This window comes from Erithacus rubecula, assembly GCF_903797595.1.
Source record: "Erithacus rubecula genome assembly, chromosome: 1".
Lineage (NCBI taxonomy): Eukaryota > Metazoa > Chordata > Aves > Passeriformes > Muscicapidae > Erithacus > Erithacus rubecula.
The window spans coordinates 99,792,772-99,817,528 of NC_136658.1; the positions used below are offsets into that span (position 1 = coordinate 99,792,772).

General features: G+C 36.4%; 1 protein-coding gene across 3 annotated transcripts in view; it reads left to right on the forward strand.

Moving 5' to 3' along the window:
* Positions 1–24,757, forward strand: part of POLA1 (DNA polymerase alpha 1, catalytic subunit) — a 187,448-nt gene that overhangs the window by 143,791 nt on the left and 18,900 nt on the right. The gene's annotated exons all lie outside the window — the stretch shown is intronic.

Here is a 24,757-nt window from a genome sequence, read left to right on the forward strand (position 1 = left end):
TTCTCTTCTCCCAATTACCATGACATTTCTGAACTAAAACATTTCTAAGCTGTAATGGATCAATGGGTTTCGTGCAGCTAAGTGATTTTCAAGCTGACAGAAGAATATTTCTGTGAGTGAGCTAATACTTGGAATTCTGAGAAAAGATATGTTTGGGTCCCACCACTTGGCTGTGTCCTCTGTGGATCTTGAGATGTCTGTGAGGAAAATGTTCTGCTGTTGGGATTGTCTGTGTTCTGATGGCTGCTCTGCTGTCAAAATCATTCCCACCCCTGCCCTGCATCTGCAGTTCAGTTACTGGTGGTAATAAGAGATTAAATGAAACTCAGTCTTTGCAAGAAGAAACATAAGGCCAAAAGCACCCTGTTTGCTTATTTGAGCAGTTTTTAGGTAAGAGGTTACACATTTTCATTTCCATACATGGCATATCAAAATAACATTTACAGAGGTTCTCATTTCCTCTCCTAATCACTCTAAGTCAGTGAACTCACTCTGATGCTTGCATTTCACAGTGGCTTTGTACATCCAAAGAAGTCAGAATGTGTAGGCATGTTAGTCTAATACATCTCTGGAAATGCACTGAAGGAATATTATGGAGTGGATGCTACTGGTGGCTGGAACCAAACTGTGTGTAGATCTCTCACCTAGTATGAGGGCATAAGAGTAGAAAACACTTCATGGATGGTCACATCCAACCCCCTGCTACAGCATTCCACTGCATTTTTCACAACTCCAAGTTTATGGATCTTCACTTGGCAACCTATGTGGTTTGGCAGCCAGGTGGTTCTGCTGCTCTTTCAAAGTGTTTCAGCCTATTGATCTGTGATGACTAAAAATTCACTATAATTTTCATGTTCTAACTTGTTTGTGGCTATTTTATGGCCATTCACTAGATTTTTATTTGTTTGACTTCCCTGATGCTCTCTGCTGTGCTTTTGGAAACAATGATGACATCTTTGTTTTGTTTTGCTGCTTAAGGCAGAGACACTCCTAACTTTCTTTAAGAAGAATATGTCTCTGCTGTATGATTCTTCCTCTTAGCACCTTTGTGTGAAGTCTTTCCTACTTTGAATTAATCTTTGGGGTGTGAAAAACTAGAAATTATGTGGTATTTTAGTATCTCTCCAGTGTCTTGTACACTGGGTCTGTGTATTTACTGGAATTGCATCTTCTGATGCTTTCTTGAGCCACCTATGTCCTGTTCATATCATTAACTTGTAGTGAAGTAATGATAGAAATCCTGTGGTTTGAGAGGGTTACTTTCCCTCCTGTCATTTCAGAATCATGAGTTTATTCATATCTCAGGTTCTTGCCATTTGTTTTACTTAATTTCCCTGGTTTTATTAATTTTTCACTGCCTAATCTTATTTGTAATAGTAGACTTCAAGGTTAATAAATTCTCTCTGAAAAATAGTATGATGGCTTCTGAATTCACATAATTTACCACCTTCTGCTTTAATGGGAAAATGTTTCTTGGACCCTGACCGCTAAGTTCAATGAAATTAGTTTTCAGGGTAATTCTTAAGGAATTGTGAGAATTCTAGTAGGACTTTTTTCTCTTGGACAGTTAACCTTTCAGCATGGTGTATTTTTCTCTTTTTCATAGCTGTTTGAAAATTATTATATTATCTTCTTCAGCAAGCCAGTGATTTCAGTCTTGGTATTGCAGCAGGAGTCAAGGCCAAATAAATTAAATCTCTTAATTTTCCTTTGATAGTTGATTATCTTCAGAGCAATTGGCTATGTGGGTATGGTAAATTTAAGAATAATTCTGTCCCATTCTCCAGATCTCTTTTGGGAGGAAGATACCTTTCTACAGTATATGCAAAATAAGACAATAATTATCTGTAGCTATTTGTGGCACCATTTATTTTACAGATACCAGTGTCCTCTGTCTTCTAGTAACATATTTTACTGATGTGATACACTTCATGTTAAACTGTGTAGGATTAAATAATTTTCAGGTACCATTTTTGTTGTAGGTCTGAAATAGAAATCTAGTGAACTCCCCTTTATAACATGAGTTAGTGTTTATTTTCCCTTGTAAAAAAACCTATTTTGTTTCCATGCCATCATTCACAAGCCATTTTGTCTTTGATCAGTGCTTTTATCAAAAATGGTGGCAAAATCTAAATATAGTCTCTTCTTTTTATGTGACTAAACCACTGCTTGACTGTTATTTTTTGGGGGGGAGGAGGGGTTTGGATTTTTTGGTTTTTTTTTGCTTTGTTTGGGTCATTGTTTCTTGAAGCCCAAATTGCATGGACTTTTGTTGTTTCTACCTCTTGTTGCCATTTTTGCTGAATTTTTAAACACTGTTTCTTTCTTTTTGTAGATTCTGCTTATTCCTATGAGCAACTTTAGTTGTTATTTATCTTGGAATGCTGTTCTATAAAAATAAAAAAGTTTTGATGGCTAGAGATTAAAGATATAAATCTGGTTTCCACTGTAGTTTGAAAGAATTCATGTTTTCTCTCATTCAGAACCTTGAGATTTTGCTACTAGTTCACTTGCATTTTCTGTTCTTGCCTCTTCAAAATACAAAATCTTAATTACAGAGCAGGTTTTGTTTGTTCAGCTATTTATACTGAAGGCCCATACTATTTATTGAAATAGAATCTAAAATAATAATTGTGAAATCAGTGGGAGTTCAAAAAGATATCCAAGCTGCTTCCTTTCCCTGCTAGAGGATCAATACCACAGTCTACTTTTTACAGATGGGCTAAATTTAAAAATCCTGTGGCAATGCAGGTTCTGCCACTTGGCAAGTTGTACAAACAGTTTCTTGTGGTGTTTGGTGTTCTCACTGTACTTACTGTAGGGAGCTGGTCTTGATACCTGAGGTGAATTTTGCTTTCTGAAGCTTATTCTGTGCATGATGGGTGATACACTATTATCTTAGAGAGTGTTACATATTTGAAACATGGAATACTGTATTCTAAGTCTCTTTTAACTACTAACCTGTTTTGTGGAGGAACAACAGGGGAATATTCCACTTCTCTGTGTGTTTGGTTGTTGGGGGTTTTTTGGGTTTTTTCAGGGTTTTTTTCCCCTTTTTTTTTTTTTTTTTTTTTTTTTTTTTAATAGATCCTCATTAGATTGGGCTTACCACAAGGGAATACAGCAAAAGGATTAATTTATATGTTTTGCAGAGTCTTCTTCTGCTTATTTATACCAGTGTGGTGATTACAACCTTGTTCACTCACATTTTATTTGGGATTTGCTGTAAACATTAGATAGTTATTGTTCCATCTTTTTCCTGTAAGAATCAAGAATAAGCTGACCGATCTATGTGATGTTTTCTTGTTTCAGTGACTGGTAAAGTCACCTGTCATTTATACCACTCAGGAATACTTGGATGGTATAATAATGGGTCTTTTGTCTTGTTGTTAATACTAGCATTTATCCTCCAAACTGGTGATTCCTTTCATCTGAAAGTTTAAGGTCTTGTTGTGATAATGCAATTTAATAGGTTAGCATAGTGATACAATGCAAGGTTCTTAGTTTTCATACTGCAAAAAGTGAAATTCTGAAAATTCTGGACTGTCTTTCTAAATTAGGAACTGTTGCACAGTTAGTATTTAGTTAAAAAACAGTTTAATTGCTATGCCCAAATCCCTGATTTAAGATACCACTAATACTAGAAGGGCTGTTTTGTTCTCAATTATTTTCTTAACCAGAAAAGGGAAAAAAATGTTCTATTATGAGTAGAGACATACTCAACATGTTTTCAGCACTTTCTGACAGTTTTTGGAGCTGGGCTATGGGTTTAATCAGACATTGCTACTTAGGTGAGCAAGGAGAGCAGTAAAAAGCATCAGGAGCAGTAAAGCAGTAGTATCCTCTCTTCATATAGATGAAAAAGGATAGGCCAACTATCAGTGTTTTGAGCATTTGAGGCCCAAATGAGTAGTATGCACACTCTGTGTGTCAACTTCAGAATGGAAACCAGTGTATTTTTATGGCTATGCCATCAGGAGATCAAAATAGAGTGTAGTAATCTTTTTTCCATTATTCCATTCAAACATTGGTATTGTTAAATATTCAGAGATATTACTGTTTTCATTTTGCTTCTACTGCAATAAAATGAAAACCTCTGAAAATGAAGAGAAATGGAGCCCCCATAAAGTCACTACAACTACTGTGCCTTGCACAGATGTCTCCAGTGCAGTTTCCCCTGACATCAAATAGAAGATAAGGATGCTGCAATCTACTGACTCACAATACATTAGTATCATTGAGGCTGTTTATGGTGCTGCCATCTTTTTGGAGAAGTAGGAACCTTGTCATAGGATTTTTTTCTGTTCCATACTGTAGAAAAGGGCTGGAAGCTACTGCCCTTTGATTGTCCCATTTCTCTGAGAGAGGTCACAAATGTTGTTTGCAGAGACAGAAATTGCAAAGCTGCCGTGGTGGATTCTTTCCCAGAATATATTTAACAATCCATGAAACTTTGATTCTGAAAAGTCTCAGTATATCTGCTTATTTCTGCTTATCTTAATGGATAAGCAGAAGAAAATGAGAATGGGAGGAAGATAACTTTGGGAAAAGCAGTTAAATATTCCTGTGTAGTAGGGAGATGTACATCTTTGAAGTATATGCCATTTTGTGGAAATAGAATGTAATGTAAATATGTTTTGATCATATACTTACAGACTGCAGTTTTGTAAAACCAAATGTATATTCAAAGGATGTTTTCATGCTTGTATTACAGCTTTTTGTGTGCACCTCACTCCACCCTTCCATGCAAACATCAAAAATCCCTAGTTTACTTTATGGATGAATAAACTGAAAAATTATGCTGGGAAAAAAGAAACTCTTCTGAGCTGTTAGACCTAGATGTAAAAAAAAAAAAGCTCTGAATATTTGTGTGAATCCTGTCAGTTCAGTGGTGTTTTTCCTCAGCGTGTTCATAACTTGGTGTGTGAAGTAGCAGACTGAAGTGATTTTTTTTTTTAATAGAAGACTTTCTGTAAATCAGAAAAATTTGTCACATTTTTTATCAGTATACAGACAGAAGACTACAGCAAAATCCGTGTTTCAATAGTTAAGAAAGGGGATACAATTTTCTATATGTACATTCCAGTGGACGATAAGGAGAGATCATTTAAATAATCTAGGTGCATGTATGTGTGCATTTATTTGTAAGATGGCAGCAGCTGAAACCTGGTCTGTCTCTTTTCTGTCTCTGTTCCTTTGAAGGAACAGTTCAATAAACAAAACATTTCTGATGGCATCACATCTCTAGGCACCATCACTAAGACTTCAGTTCACTGTAGTGATCTCCACATCCAAGCAAACAAAAGCTCCTCTGCACATTTGCTGTCAAGTACTTTGTCTTCCAATCATGTTGTTTTGAAGAGACTGTAAAATAATAATTTTCAAGAATTTAATCTGAGTCTTTCTTCAAAAGCACTTGTTCATTTTTACTTAATGCCTTGTTTTGAAGAGAAAGACTTGTGAGCATTTTTTTTAAATTTGAGTCACTATTTCTTGAGTATTTTTAAATCTAACTTTTTTTGAAAGCAAAACCTACTGAAAATTATTTGCAGTGGGGTTTTTGAGCCTTTTTATATAATATATGGGCAGTTAGATTATCTTTAAATCTTAGGTTATCCTCCACTAATGATCATGCCTTTCTTTATTGGTATTGAACATTTTTAAGATCTTAAGGGTAATGTTTTCTCTATTCTCTTTCTGTTCATGTTGTCTTTTTGTTAAACCTCCAAAATCTAAATAAACCCCATTAACACTGTACATTTATATAACCCTTTCTCTGAGTACCAAATATAATGGGTTGGTACACCTCTCTTGGAGTTATTTTCTCTACTTGTGAAGAAAATAAATCGAAATAATGAGTTTAAACAGTTATATATCTACAATATAGAAAATCTGTGTGAGAAGTGCATTTACTGTGGCTCAGACCACTAAAAAAAAGGGTTTTGATTAATGAGGACTTTTTTCTTTTTTCCCTTGTACATTGTATTAATGTTGCAGTTGGGATGAAGTAGCTTAGTTAATTTCTAACCCCTCATAAATTGGAATGGTTATATGACCATAGGTGTTTTTTGTATGTGGAAAAAAGTGAACAGAAATATCCTTTCATTTGTACTTCAGGATTTTTTTCCTAATGAAGTATGAATAGATGGAGGTCAGCTTTCAACTCTAATCTGTGCAATGGTGTCATCACTCTGGTGTCATCTGCCTCTTCCTTTATCAGTTTTTTGTTAGTTTCTCTAAACAGAAAATATTTCTAAAACAGGTTTTTTTTTTCACTGTTTCTTTTCTGTCTGCAACCCTGACATTTTTATTGTAGAGGTCTTTGTCTTTCTGGTTTCATCTCCTTAGTAAAGTTTGGGTGTGGTTGTTTTTTTTTTTGGATATGGGCCTGTTCTGCTGTTGTTCAATGCAAGTCAGAAATGATGGCATTTTAGTGACTACAGCTTCTCACAGCAGTTTGTTCTCTTCTATAGAGAAAGTGCAAGACTAGTGTGTTTTTCTTTAAGAAGACCCAAAAGTTTTATGGATCTGATGTTACTAAAAAAAAGTTATAAATTCCTGTGTTTTAGATACCAGAATTCTGACATCAGTGCTACTTCTAAAAATTATTTTAGTAGAAATTGGAAATATAAATGTAAACAATTTAACTCTGTAAAGTGCATTCAGTGTATGTCTGCCTAGACATCAGAAAGATAATGTAAAGCTAAAGCTTAAAGAGATTTTTAAAATGATACAATTATCTGTATGATTTTTAAGTCTCATAAGAAATGTATTTTAGAACTTGCCAGTGATGGCTTATAATCACTTTGATATTTTGAGGAAAATGGTAGCTTTAAACAGATGATACAGAATTTATTTTTAAAAATGTATTGTGCTTATACAGTTGATGGCTTTTATTTCCATAATGTTTTTTACTACATAATTATACATCTTAATTACGTAATTACCGTCATAATTATTATGTAATTACATGTAGTTCCACTAATTACAAAATCAGGAAGTGTAATTATCTACTAAAAACTTTCTGAAATCTTATTTGTTCACTAGAGATTATTTAAAAGACCAGTGACCTACTGAAGATGGTGTGCAGTGTTGTGCTTCACACCAGTGCTCTTTTCCCCTTCCTCATGGGCAGTTCAGTTTGACAGGGGTGTGGAGGGGCTTCCATGTCTTTAATTATGACTTGCCTTGATAGGAGGTTGGAGAACTCATCTGGGTTGCCTGCAAATTTAGAGCCTCTTAATTTTTGCCGTTGATACCTCATGTCTTTAAATGTAAAGACTCTGCAGCTGAACATGCAGAAAGTTGCATGGTTTGAGTGAACACCTTTGTGACATTGTATTCTGGTTGAGGGTGTCTGGTTCAGGTGTTTGGTGTCAGGTATAAAGATATTTGAGAAAGTTTGTTTGTGGCCATATATATATGTAGAATGAAAGCTTGACTCCACAAAAGGTAGAAGGAATGCAGCTGATTTCTCATGGTCCAAAAATTTCTTTTGTTGCATAAAACTGCTTTTGAAAAAATTGTTTTCCTGTATTAATATGCATTTATGTCTGTATGTTGTTTTATTACTTGTGGTTACACATTCTTGATTAGAAATTTGCTTAATCGTGCAGTTTTAAACCAAAAATAGTTTACTGCATGTTATGGAAGAGTAGAATTAATATTCAGGACAATCAGTGGTTCTTTTGTCCTGGTGTTGTATTAAAATAAGATAGTAACTGTATTTTCTATATCTTAAATAAATCATGTGCTACCTTTAGTAGTTTGAAAAGAATACTGTAAAGTGTTAGATTTGGTGGTCTTTTGTCCTTCTGTAACACTGTGATGTATCAAAATGGCATCAGATATACAAAGCTTTCTCACATGCATTATGACAGCAAGCATTTATTTATTATGTCACAGTATTACAATCAGCAAGAAATATACTTTCAGTAACAGAAAGCAGAATTAATATGAAAGGGATAATTTTTAAAAAGTGATCACTAGTTGTGATACTAATAAAAAGGAATAAAATTGTAATCTATGTCAGAAGGGATATGGTGAAAAAGAAACATGAAGAAAGGGGGAACTAAAATACTGAAATTTCTTTGGAACACCTCACTACTTAATACTGTGTTGCACATGTACAGAGTGTAATTTTTCCGTGCTTGTTACATAAGGCAACGGTTTTATTGTATACTTGCCAAAAGCTATTCTTAGCTCCCAAACTTGACCTGGGTTTGCAGTTGATCAGAATATGTCGTCTTCTTGATGTTAAATGTGATTACTTCACCTCACATCTCCTAAGTATATGAATCCTGAAGAAAAATTATCTCCAAACCCATTTACGTTATATTGACCATTAAAGGAATCGCATGGAGTCATTATTGGTGAAAACAGGAGCCTTATTTCATCTCCAAGATGAAAATTATTACTGCAAATAAAATTATGTTAATTATTATACTCACTGAAGTATAATAGCTGCACAGGAGACATTTCTTTTGAAATATCTTTCTGTATCCTCAACAAACAAAGGAATTCTATCAAATACATTATGAAAATATAGTTATGCTCTTTTCTCTAAGAAGTGGATGGAGATAATCTCTTCTTATTATTAGGGACTAGTAAGCCATGTGGAGAATAGCATAATGGAAAATCTTTGTTTTATTCCACAGGGGACACAAAAATGGTGCATGATATCTGTATAAAAATGCAGCACAAGACAAAGAAGTGTCTACATGCAGCTTAAATTTGGTTTATTTAAATGAAAAAATACTGCCTTCCATAAAGAAGTATTACATTTTTGTGATCTCTACATCAGAAAATTGTGGTGGTATCAATCCATCCTGATGTATTTCTGGAGGAACAGGGGCAGTTGAGCACTTGAAGAAGCCATGGGTGTTGCTGCCTTGAAAATAAGGAATGCACAAGACAGTGTTGGGAGTACATATTCCAGAAAAGAAATTCTTCTTTGTCTCGTGGGCAGAGTCTCCACTTGCAGTTTTCAAGTTCCTCTCTAAGCAAAGAGACTCAGGGTCACTCATTCTGCGACCTTGGTAGTTATTTTCAGGCTGATCCCATTCTAACAATCCAACTACCAAATTTCATGTTTCAGTCTAATGTGATTGGCTTTTGAGAACAGATAAGTCATCTATGACAGGCTGAAATGTGGTTCAGCCTTTTAAAAATATAATTACAAAAGGATGTTCTTTTGTCCTGGCTTGTCCCTTTTGTGGGAGGGGTCTGAGGTGGGTACAAGGGTCAGCTGGTCAGGTTTGGGAGCTCTTTGTTTTTATCTGGCAGGAATAGGTTTGGAAAAAGTTGATTTGATCTTGCAAAGATTACAACTGTTGAATGCATATCAAAATGTTTTCCTATCTTATATTATTTAACTCAGAATATAATAATGTAATTGTTTTGACATGAACACATTTTGCACTGTGGTATTTTTACTTATCTTTAAATAGACATTTTTCACTTTGCATGCAGTAAGACAAAAAATGGATAAAAAGAAATGAGTGACAGCCTAAGCTAGTTTATTTATATTATAAAAACAAATAATATTTGACATTAATAGAATTTTACAGACTTGGCATTAAAATATCTGGCTAGTTATTGTATTGCTTTATGTTTCTGAGATGGTATATGTTCCATAAGCTAACAGTAGCACATCTGTCAGATTAATTTTTTAATTTGAGATTCTGTTACCTAGCCATGGCAGAGGGCAAAAAAGATTAAAGAGAGTATTTTGATAGAACTGAGCCTGTAGTTTAAAACATACTTAATGAAGAATAGTGATGAGTGACCAAAACCATTATAGTTAACATACTTAGAGCATTAACTGCCATGTTTTTGAACAATAATGGTAAACTATACTAACCAGGAACATGATGTGGAATATTTCATACTTTAAATTCTGTATTGTAAAGGAATTAATGGATTTGAAATTGGTTATCATTAATGCAATTCCATGATGACTTGAGATGTGATTCAGTTATTTTGGGTATTACTTAATTTATGAGATCTAAAGTGTAGCTTCTTGTTTGGAAACAAGTGCCACGTGTTTTTTTGAGCATTCTTGGGGATGGTGGCTCCACCACATCCTAGGGAATCCCGTTCCAGGGTTTAACCACTTTTTTCAGTGGAGAAATTTTTTCTATCATTCAACCTGAACCTCCCTGGTGCAACTTAAAGCCATTTCCTCTGGTCCTGTCACCTGGGAGAAGAGGCCAACCCTCACCTGGCAGCACCTCCTTTCAGGCAGTTGTGGAGAGCAATGAAATGTCCCCTGAGCCTCCTTTTCTCCAGTCTTAACACCCCCAGCTCCCTCAGCTGCTCCTGGTAGGAGTCAGGCACCAGATCCTTCACCAGCTTTATTGCCCTTCTCATGACAGTCTAACAAAAAAGAGAAAGAAACAGAGGTTCTAATTTAAAGATTTAGTTTTTGAAAGTCTGGATGCAAGTTTAAAACCATTAATTACAATTTTTTTTCATTTCTGTTCTCAGAGGATTTATCAGCTATTTCCCAGTTTAAACCCTATTTCAGGTACCATAATGATGGAAGCAGCCATAAAGGTGACCTGGACACAACTTAAAAATGTTTTTCCTTTTTTATTTTTTATTAAAAAATAGGAACCTTGATAAAATTCAGAAATTACAATGAAATGCCTTTATGAACTTTTGAATACAATCTGAAGACTTTGCTTCTTTTTGGTTTTATTGTGTTGTTCTGGCAAATTTTGAACAAGAGAAGTATTCAGTCATGAGCTACTATTTAGACAAAACATGCATTTTATTTCAGTATTTAGTCTATTAACATGTAAGCATGTCTGTATTTTCCACCAAATACCAAAAAGTTTAATTTTTATTCTGTTAAGGCATTTAACACTAGTGATTTTTGATACATACATGTGTTCCCTGTCCTGCAAGTGACTGCTAATGCTGCACTGACCCATTGGGGCAGCAAATGTGCTTTGTTTTAACCTGAGCCTCCAGGACCCACTTTTGCCTGTGGTGTCTGTGGGTTTTGGGCAGCTCTGTTGTGTCTGGCTGCTGTTCTTGATGCTTCTTCATTTCCAGGCATCTCTGCTGCCCTGGAAAAAAACTCTCACCCACTCTTGTAGGTCCTGGGTTTGCTCAGCTCTTCCAGCATAGAATCATAGAATGGTTTGGTTTAGAAGGGACCTTGTAGATCACCTAGCTCCACCCTCACTGCTATGGGCAGGAGCTTTACACTAGATCATGCTTGCCATCCATCCTGGCCTTGAGCACTCTCAGGGGTGGGACATCCCTGGGCAACCTATGCCAGAGCCATACCAACCTCACTGTAACAAATTTCTTCCTAATATCTAATCTAAACCTGCCCTCTGAATTTGAACCTATTTCCACTTGTCCTGACACTACATGCTCTTCTATTTAGTCTTTCTTCATCTTTCCTGTAAGTTTCCTTTAGTGCATTCTGGTTTTCCTCCTTCCAGTTCTATTATTTGTTTTTAAAGGGGAAATAGGATAATCTAGATAGATTCTTGAGAAGTGATAGGCATGCTGGGCTTTCAGGAGCCCTCATCTTCACACTTTTTTTATTTAATAAAGACTGTTCAGAGATCCTTTGGAAATAGCTTTGAGTTTCCTGGTGCCATCAGCACTGTCACCTGCTGCATGTTTTAGACCCAAGTCCTTCCAAGAATTGAGGTGCTGGTGCTTTACTGTCATGAAAGCCTTTGGCTGCTCTTGGGTCAGCATCCTTTACCAAAAAAAACAGATGTGCAAGGAAGGTGACAGTACACTCAGACTTTGCAGAAGTTTCATGAGGATGAAAGAAAGGAGGGTGAGATATAAGCACAGATTACCATGGAATAAGGTAATCCTTTTCCCTAAATACTATGTAATAAAGCTTTACATTACACATTCATACATTAGGATGCCTTGCAGTTACTTGTCTGTGTGCCTGTACCCTGACTGGAGAAATAATATTGGTGGTTCAGCATTATGCTTCAAAAATTGTGTTTCACTTGGATGGGATTTGAGTTGTTGAGAATTTTTTGTGGCATAGTGATCATAAAGTAAACTTCTCTTTCATGGGAAGGAAAAGGCTGTAGGTTATTCATTTGATCTTTGATTCTTAAGAGACAGGTAAAGACCTTCCAGTTGTCCCATCCAAATCCATGGCACTGTGTTGCTACTGTAATTAAGGGCCCATACTAAGGTAACATTTTATTAGGTTGCCACTGGGATTCATGGGGAATTTTTGGTTAAAGAGGCTGTATCTTGTAAAGGAAATGAGAAATACTTGTTCTGAACTACATGAGGAAAGAGCACAACTTTGCACATGAGTGAAAAATAAGAATAAAGACACAAAAGAATGTAACAGATATGTGAAGTAAATTTGACAAAAAACAATCCCAAAATTCTTTGTATGGAAAATGCAGGTGAGAACTCTGAGGAACAGAAATGTTGAAAGATTTTATAGAAGCAACAGTAATTAAAAATAATTTGCAGTGCAGCTGGACAGTCAAAGAATTCATTGCAAAATGTAGCCTTTATTTTTATGGGTTGTTTGAATCCACTGTGGTTAAAATTAGGTCCTGCATTTCCAGTAGGAGCTCCCTAAACTGGATTTCATTACACTTGTTATCCTGTGAGAAATTTTCTCAATTAGGGAATTGTTAAATAAGATCTCTATGTATTACTGAAAACTTGTCCACAATCCTGGGCACAGCCTTAAACTGGCATTAGTCATCTCTAAAATAATTCTAGACTTGAGTTGGCTTGAAAATATCATTTTGTATCATCTTGTTCTGGATGTGTAGGTGAGGACTCTGGAAAAGTATGTGTCAAAGAAGGGGTTTTTGTTGTGCTCTAAACATAAAATATTATTTGGGAGGAAATCTCTCTTTGCAAAAATCAGCACTTTTACAGATGGAATACATCCTTCTTGGGAAGTTTCTTCAACACTTGCAAGCTGATGTTTTTGAAATGTCTGGAGTAGGCCAGTATTTCTGTTGAATTGCACATTTTTGAAGGCCATTATTATGATAAACCATGTGCTTAGCATAATTCAAGTTGGTATATATACTTTGATTTTAAAAATTGAGTTCTTTTCAAACTGAGAACTACAAAAAAGCACTCAAGAAAAAAATGTACTGTTGAATTTACACATAAATTTTTTCATTTAAAATTTTCCAGTAACATGGGTACTTTGTGTCCGCAAGTGAGCCTAGCCAAGAGAGACCCTAGGAATGCTTGAAGATCTAACAAACATTCCATTATAAAGCAAAGCTCTATAGAGCAATATATCACAATTGTAAAGATAATATAAACTACTCCTGTAACAGGCCTTTTATGTAGTAAGAAGCCACCTTTATCTTTCAGGGAATAGTCATTACCTTTAATAAAAGATATTGGACTCAGCACTGCAGGTTTTTCCAGGGCTGAGCAAAGAAGAGTCCAGCACCTGCTGGTGATGCTGTGGCTGATGCAGCCCTGGGTGTTATTGCCTTCTTCCTGCCAGTGTCTGTTGCAGGTTTGTGTTCAGCTTGTAGTGCACACACTCCTTACCTGGTTATGTAGGTAGGTGAGTCTGTAAGTGCTGTGTGAGATGGAGCTTTGCTGTTCTCTTTCTAGGTAAAGCAAAGCAGGCATTCCACACCAAATATCACTAGTGGAGAATATTCTCTGCAAAGGAGTGTATTTCATCACCACTGGCTTTAAGGTCTCAGAGTTCAAGCATTTGTGTGTGAGTTTATTAGGCTGTAGTCCTTTGTATTTTGGGGAGAACTAGGCAGTTCTAGGACATGGCTCAGCTGATCTCATCTCTATTAGGCTGGTGTAGATCACACATGAGAAATGCCTCCTTGTTTTGCTGGTGATAAAGAAGGTCCAGGGTGGTGATTAGTTCAGATCTACACAGCACTCTTACTGGGAAAATTGCATCAAGGACATGTTACCATGTTAGATGCCAAATGTGAATAATTGATGTTAACAGCACTACAGTCACCTCCAAGTTTTTCAGCAAAGAATAAAAAGTAGCATGAAAGTAATTTTCTTTATTCTTCTCCAGTTACAACCTCTGTTGACTAAAGCAAAGTAAGAGGAGTGTGTTCTGAAATAAACCATTTCTGCATCCCAGAGTAATCTATTTATAAAGTGTGCTTAACTAATTGTATAGACTCTGGGGAAGGCATCTCATCATGAGGAGGCAAAACTCTGTAACTTCCATCACTCCTGCAGAAAAGCCTGTCTTGAGGTGTCTGCAAACCAGCTGGTTAAAAATCACTTTCAGAATGGACTTCTGGCTTGTGTTACAGGAGCAAGCTGGTGGTTTTTTGTGGTTATTTGTAGAGAATCAGAGGTTATAGTTCTACACTGATACTGTTTTTTGAAGGGACAAGTCAGAGATGAAACTTCTTGTTTTGGGTCATATGAAAATTAATTTGCAATCTCCAAGGTGAACAGTTGTTATCTATTAATAGCTATTTTTTACCCACAAAAGATTCTAGCAGTTAAAAGCCAACTCCATCAACCTCTGCTTTTTCATATTCAGTAAATACAGGGATTTTGATAACTCCAGACAAAGTTATCAAGGGGAGGAGTTTAATATTCTACAGATCATAGCACATAATCTTTCTTCCTTCTGCTTGAATGTCAAGCATGAAAGAGGAAAATATACATTTACAAAGTTGACTTTAGAAGGGCCTTTAAAATATATTTTCTTATAGCAGAGCAGCCTCAGATGATCCATTATTTTACTTGTAGACCCTCTTTAGGGAGGGCAGAAGACAAAAGGCACTCACAGATTTGTAAGTGTATCAAGTTAGTACACTGAGATCAAAGGCTATCTCTGCCTGAGGGACTCTGCACATTCTCTTCCAGATCAGCTGAAACATCAGGGACAGAAAAACCTACAAAGCATTTTATTTGCTGTGTGTTCAATCTCCTGTCATCTGCTAATGCAGTCTTTGTCAGAAAGTACTTAATGTTGTGGTACCCAAGTAACCTGCTTCCTTGTTCTGCTGAGTGCATATCTCCTGTACTCCCTGGTCAGGATTGCTGACTTCACAAAGAGGAGATGATCAGCAGACACCCTCGGGGTGGGGGGAAGGAAACAAATGTATTGCCATCCTGATAGTGGAGCTGGTTGCATCAATGGGACAACAGTTGTTGTGTCCTTGATGTGTTAGCAGCAGCTGAGCCTGTGATCTCACTGTTCAGAATGGCTCATCTCATGTGCTCTTGAAGGGTGGAATAGAAGATACAGACTCTAGTAGATTGTGTGGGTGGGGGTCTTTGAAAAGGAAGAATTTTAATCACTCTATCAGAATAGCTGCAGATGTGTATTTTATCCACTTTAGTGTCTTGTGAAGAATTGGGAGGAGCACACAGGGAGAAACAGGAAGAATTGTTCAAAAAAAATTAAAATGTTTGGTGTTCATTTTCTTTTTACATTGGTCAGTTTGTTAAAACAGAGTAATGCATTTCTTAAAGTTGCTGTTCGCTGGGTTAGAACAGGGGTGATGTTCACAAGTGCTAAACTGTGGTGATTCTTAATTTTCTCAGCTGCTTTTTTCCCCAGCATTGCAAGGTGAAGATGGCAGGGAGTAGTTTGTCTCTCTTACTTTATGAAAAGATTGCTTTTCAGAAACCGGCCCAAGTTGCTTTCCTGAAAAGGGTGTAAGCTTCACCAGCAGCAGAACTTGAGTTATTTAGTGCCTGTCCATGTGAATGACTAATTATTTCTTGATTCCTTCATCTTTGATAAAGTCTAATTAAATTAGGGACCAGTAATTTAAGTTTGCCAGGAATGGTTTCATTTTCCCTGGTTTATCTCATGCCTCTTTACGTGGCCATAGCTGGAAGCATTCCCCTGAACTTTGTGTGCAGCACCATGGCAAGAGATAGTGCTTCAGCTCTGGTCACTCCCTGTTGTGTGACAGAGGAAAGATGTTCCTCATTCAGTGTGTGCTGGGATGGCTCTTGCCCATCCCTTGCACTTGTAGCTTACAGATTTTATAAACCAACATCTGCAACCATCAGGGAATTGGATGTTCCTGGTCACAGAATGTGGTGCTGCTGGATGTCAGGTGACTGTAGCACCAATGGCTCACAAAGTCAGCTGTTTTCTGAAGAAGTTTCACTCTATAAAGCTCAGCAGGACTAGTCTGGCAGGTAAAAAAAGAGACAATTTAAAGTTTAAGAAGGAAAGAAAAGTTTAGTTTGGGTAAAGTGCATGGATGTATTCAGAAGAAACTGTGTTGACAGTTCCTTCCATTTTAATACATAGATAGATAGTGTTTGCCTCTAGATGTATCTATAGATATGGGTTCCCTGCAAGCAACTATGCATAATTTGATTCTGTTCTTCTAGAGGATGATGAAAGATTTCTCTGCACACAGTCAGAAAAAAATCCTGTGTTGGCCACCCATCCCAGAGATGTATATAAGCAGCCATGATCTGTGGGAGTTTTTTCTGGAATTACATATATCACTACGAATTATACATTTGCTTGATCCTCACAGTCAGATCAGCATTTATTTAAGGGTGAGCAGCATTTCCTTAGATGGGAGGGTGTTTCAATATAACAGGTTCTCTTTCAGATAGAAAGTAGATACACTTTCATCCTTATATTTATTTCTGGTGCTTTAGGGATCTGCTTTGCTTCCTAATCTGTAAAATATTGTATGGAAGGTAGATGAAGGTAAAAAATTATGGTGAGTTACATCTCATACCTTTGAAAATGTAGCAAAAGCTCATGATCAAAAAAATGTGCTGTTACAAAGTTGCTAAGTAGCTAACTAACAGTCTGCAGGTAATTGGGGAAAAGCTAGCTGTTGTCAAATATTTGAACAAAAATAATGAATAAGATGGGCAAGTATTTATTAAATATTTATTTTTCTGTTTATATTTCAAACCTTTTTTTACTAAATGTCTCTCATGGGGGTTGTTCTTTTACCAATGTTGTGGGATTTTTTAGTAAGCAAAGTAAAGCGTGGTGTTTAATTTTGGTCACATGCTTCATCCAAAACTAGATCAGATCACAAATGATGGTGTTTTTCTTTTGTTTATAGTTGATCTTCTGTGCCAGAAGCAGATGCTTTAGTCTGTTGTCATCTCTCCTGTTTCAGTGACTGTTTTTGACAGAGCAATTTCCTTTCAGGTGTCTTGTTTTACTTTTGTGTATGTTGTCCTTATGCCTGATGTTATGGGAAAGTCATTTCCTCAAATCGGTGCTGGTAACGATTTGAGTAAGTAAATGGCAATTGAATTCCAAGTCTTCCAATGGCACTGATGTGCTGATACACAAGATTATCATTCTCCAGAAAAGGCTTGTCTACCAGTCATCTCCTGTTACAATTGGAGCTGTGTTTTGGATAATTCTGCTGGATTTGAAACTCTTTAAAAAATTTCCTCTCATGCAGATGCTAATTAATGACTGAATGGATGTGGTTTGGCATGTGCTGTTCCATTTGTAAGTTAGTTTCAGTCTCATTAATCAGAACTGATTTCAGCAGCTCCTGGAAAATTTTTCTCAGCCAGAGAGATCTGTGGGGCCTCCAGGACCAAAATTCACAAAGTTAGAGCATGGCAAGTATGACAGATGTGATAGATTAAGACAACATTGTTCTCAGTATTTTTTGAGTGGGAAGTAATGAATCTGTGCATTTTTAATTACATGGGAGCTTGTTCTGCTTTTGAAAGTGTGTATTCTTCGTGTATGACAGGCTTTATACAAAGTTACTAGTGATCTGTGTACTTATTCTATTGCAGCCAATATGCATATTTGATATTAGCAAGAACTCTTAAAACACAGCTGAATATGAAATATGGTTGAAAAACATCATAAAGAGCAGTCAAACCTTTGAAATGGAGTTACAATGGGTTATTGCTGTTAGTGGACCACCTGACTGCACCTTTTTATTAGAGATTTGCCCTTTCTATTTGAATATTCCGGATTTTGGGGGTTTTAGCAATAAGTTGATGTGTAAGATGCTCTTACTAGAAGAATTTCTTTCCACTCTCCTAGCAGTGTGTGGCTTTAACTGATTTTGAATATTTTAAGAGTTTCTGGTTCTGTAAAAAACTGATTAATTGCTTTTGAAAGCAGGCCATGTTACCAGCTGTTGATAGGTATGCTTGCATCTCTTTTCAGTATTTTTTGTGAACAACTGATCAAATTATATTCGTCACTCTTGGCTTGTGGTGATTTTAAATTGAAATGGAATGTATTAAAGCAGCCAACCACGCTGATTATATTGCAAGCCTCATTTATTTTGTACATTCACCCATTATTGTGAAAAGCAGATTTTTTTTAAAAATGCCTGATTGTGACTGTACCTTTAACATCTGCAAAGGTCACGGGTGCATAATTTGTTAGTGTTAGATACCTGATTTCTGAAAGCAAGTTCCACAATGTTGCATATACATTAAAGGTGGAGAGCAAAAAAATCAAGTTGTTATCATTTCACTGATGGTTCTTGATACCATCCAAGAGTCCTTGCTGGTCAGTTTGTGCTCCTGCATTGGAACATTTGTATGCACTTGGTCAGTTGGTGTCTGTAGGTCACAGAACTGTTCTGAAATACTGAGGCACTGGAGCATATATTAGACATTATCACAGAATCACAGAACAGCTTGCATTGGAAGGAACCCTAAAAATCATTTCAACCCCCCAGCATGGGCAGGGCTCAATCAGGTCCCCGTCCAGCCTGGCCTTGAACACTGCCAGCGATGGGACATGTAGATATGGGAGTGCATTGTTGCAAAGTTGTTCCTGCCAGGTTATCAGATTACAGTGTTCTTCTGCAGTGTTCACAATAATAAAATATGCTTCTTAAAGCTTTTTATTCTGTTTTATTATCTGGCACCATCTTATAATGTATGAGAAGCTGCATAGAATCTATTAGTTGAAAGTCAGTAGAAATACCGACAGAATAAATTTTTACACAAACACCCTCTATCCCTCTCTGTACCATTATCTTTGAAAATAAATCTATGTTTTCCCTGCACTTGCTAAGATGTAAGTGTCCTGGAAGTTAACATTGTGAATATTTGGTGTTCTCAAAGTGGTTAAATTCACATTTCATAATAAATTCTTCCAGTTTGTGCATAGCTTAATGCAAAAGAATAGTATTTACACAGTAGCTTTCAACAGGGATTCTTGTATTATTTTTGAAAAATGTTGCATAGGCTTTTAATGTAATCTATGCACAGAAAAAATTATTACTTATTCCATCATTTTGAAAATATTTCACAGTGCTGTGTCATTCTGTGTATGACTATTTCCCTTTCTAGAAATCCTTTGGGAAAGCAGTAGATACACCTTAGTGTCCAGATAGCAGCTGCTAATCTGGGGAGAAGTGAAGGCATCAGTCCCTGGGTCTGGATGTGGATGGCACCAGCACTGGGTGAAGTTGGAGTTCCACCCTGTTAGCTTGCCCTTCAGTTTATCAGTAGCCAGCTGGGTCTGAAGCAAATGATTCCCGTGATAACCTGGTCAGAATGGGTTTCATGCCAACTCTCAACAGTTTTAAATCAACTTGATTTAAGTAAACATTTTAATACCTTTTGAAGAAAAGACACTGCAGTGTCTTCTGTGGTTAAAAGATAACAGTTAAATTCTCAAAATGTTTCATTTTGTTCCTCCAAGAGACCCAAGAAATAAAAGTGAAGAGAGGTTATCATAGAATACTGATTTGCAAAGACAGTTCACCTTACACATGTTTTTATGTATATGTACAAACCAGCTGCAGCCTCTGTGTGGTCCCTACAGCAGCAGGTGTGAGATGTTTCCAGTTCTCCTGAGTACCTTGAGTGTCTGCAGTGGGTTTTTGTGGCTGCCAGTTCTCTCGATAGATTTTACAGATTAAATTTTGTCATCAGACTTCAAGTCTAGTTGCACTCAAAATCTTTACTTAGCTACTTTGTATCAATTTGTTCTCAGAATAAATTGTATCAGTGACATATAAATGGTGTCAGTGACATATATGACATATCTGGATGTTGTTTACCTGCTTCTTTGCAATCTTGAGTTTTTCTGATTTTAAAGTCTGATTTGTTAAGAAATGGTCAAGAAGATGGGCTAGATGAACTTGCAATCATTTGCAGAAACAGTTAATAATGCAAAGGGCACTAGCTGGTACAGTAGTGTAACCTATTTCTTAATATAGAAAAGAACTTCCTTATTCAGCTCAGTGGCAGAAAGGTGTTCTCAAGACAAAGGAATTATGTCCATTTTAAATGTGTATATTAAATGCCTTAAGCAAAACTCTCATTGAAGTGTCCCTCACACTGCTGACTGTCTTTATGGGATGCACCTCTCTTGTCTGTGTCTTTTATGACCAGCTTAGATTCACATTTGTGGTTCTGAATGATAATTTTGAATATAGGACTTTTACTAACATACTGTAAGCAGAGTACCTGAGAATTCCTGTGTAAAATACTTAGAATTTCTAGAGACTGGATTCTGGGATGTAGTTGCCAATATCAAACTACTGCCATAATATATACTAAAATCTAAATAACTGTATTAGCCAGTTCTCAGCACTGATTCTGAGGCTTTTTCATTGGCCTAGAGTGTTTGTATTTGTTTCTAAATTCAGTGATTCTATATATTTGTATATTTAAAAATAATTTCAGTATTTCTTATGCTAAGACTAATTTCATTTCAGCAATACTAGTTTTCTGTGAGGATGATGCTCTAATTGTTATCTTCACATAAAGTTTGCAATTAAACACAGAAATATTATTTTCTTCAGTGTCACAAATCTAAATCAAGAAGACATTGGGGTGAGGTCTGTCATCAGCAGAGCTGTAGTTTTTTTTGAGTGTGCTCCAAAGTTCATTTTCCTGCTCAGTCCAACATCTAAATTATGGAGTGTTTAGTCACCTGAACCTGTGATTGTATAGTGAATTATGTGTTCTAAAAACCATTATAACTGTGAAAAGACCTTCACAATTTAGTCTCATGAAAAAAAGCTATATTTGTATTACTAGAGACAATTTCACTAGGCACAGCATGTTTACATCTTCCAAGCTTCAGACCAAAACTGAGTTAAAAGGATGATCTCTAACAAATTATTTCTTCACTGAAGCTTTACATTAATCTTAACCCTTAGGTTCTTCCTTCCCTTACAGTCAGTGATGACATTCATGGTGTGTGCCCTAGTGCATCCTGCCCATTTTATTGTCTATAAAGTGGAAGCTGTAATTGCAGTAAAAGATGACTATTGGAAACTTTCTGCATAACATATCCATTTCCCTCAGACTGAGTTTTCCTTCCACGCCTTTTGAGTGTGCAAGTTAAGCCTTATCCAGTGGCTGTATCTTCTAAAGGCTGGGTTTGCTGCCTGTGGTGGAGAAGGCTGTGCCATCAGGAGTGGCAGGCTTGTTCTGGAAGGGAGGGCCCATTGTGTGTGGTTGATGGTGTTTAGTCTCTGTGCAGGTGGGCAGCACCAGCACTGCCCATGGGAGGCAGGAGCCCATTTGTAACTCACTAAATGAGGTAGTCCTAAATACTTAGAGATTTTTTTTTTTTTAGGGTTTTTGCAGTAAATTGTCACTGTTCTGATTTTTGTGTTTTAAATGATAGTCACAGCAACACCTAGTCATCCAGAACATTGTTGGTGTAAATTCTGTGTCAAGTGAAAGCAAGGTAGAGCAGCAGATTCTTCATTAAATTTCATTATAATTGTAATTCAGCTTTTAAGAAATCTAACAGTCATTAAATCTTGGTTTTGGTTTTATCTTTCTCATTTGAAATGTGCAGATGGTTTCTATCATGTGCTCGATACTTTTTTTTTTTTTTATTCACTACTACTATCAAAATTGAATATACCAGTTTTGGGAAAAATACCTTTTCTACCTACAGATGTAAGTCCTTAGTTTTCAGATCCAGGTCTTCCATTGTATTATTTTCTCTGTCTCTGAGAGACAAGAGTAGAGCTTTCACCCTTGAAGACTTGTGAGTTTTTGATGAGAATGAACATGGCCCAAATTTAAATAATATTCAAACTGTTGAAGTGCCTCACATGACTTATAGGAGCTCTGACTTGAGCATCTTCAGCAGCTGAAGAGGAATATTTTATGCCTTCAAAAATGCAGATGCCAACAGAGGCGTCTCTGAAACAAAATCTGGAGATGTGGTAAATTGTTTACCTCTTCCCTCAGAAGTTGGTTTCACATTACTAGTTATTATTTGTATTCTGCTGCTATCTAGAGGTCTGGTGCACCACAGATAGGCAATCTTTAAGGCCATTCCTGCCTATAGAATCTGTAGTGCAAGAGAAGCAGTAGGTCCAATGAGGAGGTGCCATCCCACCTGTTCTGCAGACAGACAATTCAGAAGCCTGAATTCAGCAAGTGCTCTGGTATGATGCTGCAACGGGGTGGCAAAGCTGAGTGTAGCACCTTGATCTTCTGAATGAAGATTCAGTGCTCAGCAGCTGTAAAAGCAGCATGAAGTCTGTCATTTTTATGTTTCCCTGATGATTCAGGTAAAGCAGGAAACTGAGTGTCTTCCAGGTAAGCATATATATCAGTTTCATGAGCATTTGCAGAATAGAAATTTGTATTAAGCTCTAACAGTGAATGCATTTAGGCAAGCATTGCTAGCAGATACCTTAATTTTTTTTCTAATTTATTCTGTGGGTTTTGTACATTCCTTGGTTTGTCTTGATTGTCTTGACTTTGCTCAGTTGTTTTTTTTTTTTATTGCAGGAGCTTCCTGTTTATTTGCTGTTCTGTTTTTAGACTTAACCCACTTAACCTTGATTTTAAACCAATGCATCTGTGAACTGCCTCTTTCAAGCAGATGCTTTCCAGTATTTTCATCTTCATGGGGTCATAGAATCATTAAGATTGGAAAAGACCTCCAAGATGATCCAGTCTAACCTTTGACCAAACACCACCATGCCACCATAGCACTGAGTTTGTTTCTTAAACATCTCCAGGGATGGTGATTCCACCATTCCCTGGGCATCCTGTCCCACTGTCTAACCACCTTTTCTGTGAAGAAATTCCTCCTAATGTCCAGCTTACGCCTCCCCTGGTGCAGCTTAAGACTGTTGTCTCATCCTCTTACTGGTTGCCTGTTTGCAGAATCAAAAGCTCTGCAAAGCTGAGTCTCTTTTTGAACAGGCTTGCATAACCCAACACATTTTAGTTCTTTTACTCTACAAAGACCTGTTTTATCTGGGTTTACAACTACTTAACCTAGGAAAAATCAGTTACAGGGTACTGGGTCATTTTGCAAAATGATTAACTATTTTCTAAAAGGAAAAACAGACTGATGATTGTAAAATGGACACTGAGAAATTCACCAAGTATGTTTTTCTGTTATAAAATAATTTACTATAAAATGGGAAAAAGAGGATGCAGGGCTAGTTATACATCTTGGGGAAATAAATGTCTTCTGACTCTGCTGTAATAGTATTTCCTCCTTCCCCATTTCTTCTAAGCAAATATACTTGGGGTACTCTTCAGTGATAGTATATATAAAGGATATCCTCCAAAAAGAGATTGGCAGGTTTAATTTTGGCAGTTGTTTGATGTGTGCAATCACAGTCCATGTTAAATTTGAAATGCTTGTCCAATCAAGGGTTCAATATAGCAAAGAGGCAGTAACAAGCATGCAGTATGCTGTAATAAATCTGTTGATTGAAAAGAGTTTGTGTATTTTGGAAATGATAGGGAATGTAATTGGTAAGAAAGAAAAGAACAGGGCTTTATAAATAATAGGAAATAGAGCATATTTTTCTCCACTGATAATGCTAACTCAATTTAACAATATTCTGGTACTGAATTTTCCTGTTCAGTAAAATAGCTCTGGTAGATCTTGCAGTACTTTAAATTTTATGATTAATGGGAGAAGCTCTTTATTTTGATGATGCCAGCTTCAATGTGTTGAATTTCACCTATAATGACCCTCTCTTTTTCTCTCACCCTTTTTTTCCCCTCAGTCACCTAACCCTTAGAAGTGTGTATGAAGAAGGAGAGGGTTTGGCAGATGAGCTTTTCAGTCAGACTTGACTTTTTTAAAATATAGCTCTCAATGCTTTTTTGAACTTCCAAAGGATATTTGGTAGATTGGATAAGATGAAAAGGCCTTGATGAGTCAGGCTAACTTCATTATTTCTTATAAACTTTAATAATCCCAAATCTAATCATAGTGGAAACCCAGGACCAGTTCCTAGATTCACCCTTGCTCTGCACCAAACCTTCATACAGTCTTTCTTTTTTTGCTGCAGTTCACTGACAAGAACTGTTTCTATTTATGGAGCAGTAAGTACTTGAATAGACTTTTAGCATATGGAATCATATCTATGCAGTGTTACAACTCTGCCAGTCTTGAAAATAGCTTTATTTCATGTCATTAAATTTCTGAGGATCAGAGCACTGTTTTGTTTCTTATGTTTTGTGTGAGCATGTGTGTAAGCTTGTTAGGGTATTAATATATATTTTTCAAAAGACTGTGTTAAATGGACATATAGCTGCAGCTGTTTGTGCAATGATTGTTATGGTACTTTAAAACTCTTATAAGCCAGGAGGAGGAAGTACTTGAGAGTCAAAGCTAGGAAATAATGCAGCTAACAATGCAGTTTTTTGTGGGAAAGATTCATTACTGTTAAGTTTTTCAATCATTTTATGTTTTACATTGAGATAATATGTTAGTCATAGTGTTACATGAGGTTAACTGATATTTGGAGATAAAATTATACCTAAGTGGTCATGGTAGTTGTGGGGAATATATTGTGTCAGGCTCAATTTTTATTCAAGTATTCTC